We start from the raw sequence: 2,605 nt of genomic DNA, 5'->3' as shown, positions 1-2,605 counted from the left end.
TGGTCAAATTTTGACTCTTAACAAGAAATTAGTTGCCGGTCTATAGTCTAACTTAGTGATCCCGTAAAAACCTTTAGTCGAGTTTGAATCTAATTGCAACCTTTGTGACTTCCAAAAGTCAAATTTAACTCTTGTTTGGGATCAATGAAGTAGTTGCTTGTTTATAGAACATTGTCAACCATAACTATAGCAAGTTAAGTCCATTGAAATCTAATAACAACCCAAAGGTCAAATGTTGACTCATAAGTCATAACTAGGAATCATTTGCTTGATTATAATCTAATGTAGTGATTAGCTAGGTAGTGAATCCGGTAAAAAATCGGATATCAGTCATCACGATGGGATATCGGTAATTTTAATATCATGCTAAATTTATATATATAGCAATTTAACACTAACAGTTCAGTATACTTTCCTACCATTAACACATTAACCTTTTGCAACTTGCAAAACACTAACAATTGTAGCAACTCTGATTAAGACTTAAAACACTAACAACTAGCAATCAAGACTTAAAACACTAATAGCAGTATTAAGAAGAAAGACAAATGGTAGAACTAAGAAGAAAGGTATTGATATCAGGAAAATCGGTGATATATCGGTCGATATCGCAGATAATATCGGTACCGATATTCTGACCAATATTTTGCACCAATATCTCACCAGGGGACTAATAACCGATATATCACGATATTAACTACATAGGTGATTAGTTTCTCTATACCCGATGCACCACTAAGCAAAATCAGAATCCAAAAGCAACCCGTTGACCATAAAAAGTCAAAATTTGACTTAATTACAATAACAAAGGAAAATTCTTGTATATAATAATGAACAATAGTAGAAATGCTTATCAAAACTAAACCCAATAATCAAAAATGAAAGAAACAAGAAACCCTATTCATCAAACCTAACTCATTACACAAAAGAATACCTAACAAAAAACAAGATTATGAAACAGTTTTGCTTACCTGCAACTGCAGTTTTGTAGTATGAACCAGGAAACTGAAGAGGCACAGAAAACTGATGAAGTTTTGAACATTATTTGATCATATTGAAAGAAATAAGATATATGCCATTTTAGGTGTTGAGGCATTGTCCGACACTGACGCAAAACCCAGAAATTGGGTGGGAGAATCTGATCAAGAAACCATAAAAAAATCTAGAGAAAACGAAATATTAGCGGTTCGATTCGTGCTCGATAAGCGATTTGGGTCGTGTGAGAAAATTGGTAACAAAAACTTTTATAGATGTTACTGACTTTTTGGTCCCGGCGGGGCTCGAACCCGCGACCTTCGGCTCATAAGACCAACGCTCTAACCAACTGAGCTACGGGACCTTGACGTTAATTAAGTATTAATGTGAATATTTATATAATTAAGTAGGGTTAAATTATTGATAAGTCTTAACATATAAAATACCATTAGTGTGAGAGAAGTTACGGAAAGATTTTTTTCTTTTTGAAATTTTTTTTCTTATCTTATTAATCATATATTTTAGTCTCAAAATCCAAAAAAAATCGTGATTTTACACTAGCAGAATAATTATAATTACTCTACTACTGTAAAATCACTAAATTTTATTTATTTGTTTATTTTTTACATTTTGCAATTAAACATGTTTCCGTCACTTCTTACATTAAGGGTTTTTTGTATGTTAATGTCCATTTGTATTTGATCCTTACACTAATTAATTAATCTAAAGTATGGATGGCGTATTTATTAAAAAAAGAAAGAGTTATGAGTTTGTGTGAACTTGGTGATATAAATACAACTTATGATCCAACAGTTTTGTCGTTCAAACAAGCATTCATAAGGCTAAAGGGTATGGGGGTCATGGTTGGGACATGATTTGCCATGTAGGAACATGAATAGAATACTACACCACCCCCTTGCTTGATCCATCATGGTTCCCATGGATTAAACCATGGCAACCATGGTCCTAGTTTCCATTTTTCATGATTTCCTTTCCTTTTTCTTTAGACAAAAATTAACTAAAATAAATAAGGGGATAGTGTTTGAGTCATGACCACACCCCTAGGGTAGTGGTTTTAAATGGTGGATTAGAGATGAGTGACATGGTGATGATGTGGAGGGTCATGGTGGTCATATGGATCATGACCACACCCTATAGCCTAAGGAAGCTTGATGGTTCACTTGTTTAGTTTGTGAAAAAACAAAACGTATTTTCTTTTGGGCCTTATAGTTTAGTCATATCAATGTTTGTTTAGTTGAATATTTTCTAAGCAATTTCAAGGAACGATTAAAGAGAGAATGATATAAGAAAATCATGCTACTCGCCTAGTCGCTTATTACTGATGTAATTGGGTACCATGAATGGATTCTGATCGATATGAGACATGAAACACAAAATATATAAACATCAGGTTAACATCACCAAAGTGAATTTGGAGGGTGGGTTCCTTGTGTTGTTAGTTGTTCCTAATTTAGCATGTAAATGAACACGAATGGGGTATGTTTTTATTTGTTCATTTAACTTCAACCGAATACGAATATATAATCAAACATTTTTTGCTCAGTTCGTTCTTTAAGAAAATGGCATGCCCATGTTCGCTTATTTAAAACATAAATGAATATTTCACGAC

At 33.1% G+C, this 2,605-nt stretch overlaps 1 non-coding gene across 1 annotated transcript; it reads right to left on the bottom strand.

The window, feature by feature from the left end:
* Positions 1-1,265: 1,265 nt before the first annotated feature.
* TRNAI-UAU lies at positions 1,266-1,339 on the bottom strand. Its single transcript has one exon. It is a non-coding gene; the product is annotated as a tRNA-Ile (tRNA).
* Between the last annotated feature and the right edge of the window lie 1,266 nt (positions 1,340-2,605).

This window comes from Helianthus annuus, chromosome 10 (assembly GCF_002127325.2).
Source record: "Helianthus annuus cultivar XRQ/B chromosome 10, HanXRQr2.0-SUNRISE, whole genome shotgun sequence".
In the NCBI taxonomy this organism is placed as follows: domain Eukaryota; kingdom Viridiplantae; phylum Streptophyta; class Magnoliopsida; order Asterales; family Asteraceae; genus Helianthus; species Helianthus annuus.
The sequence above is the reverse complement of the archived record's forward strand: the minus strand, read 5'-3'. Positions and strand labels throughout refer to the sequence as shown.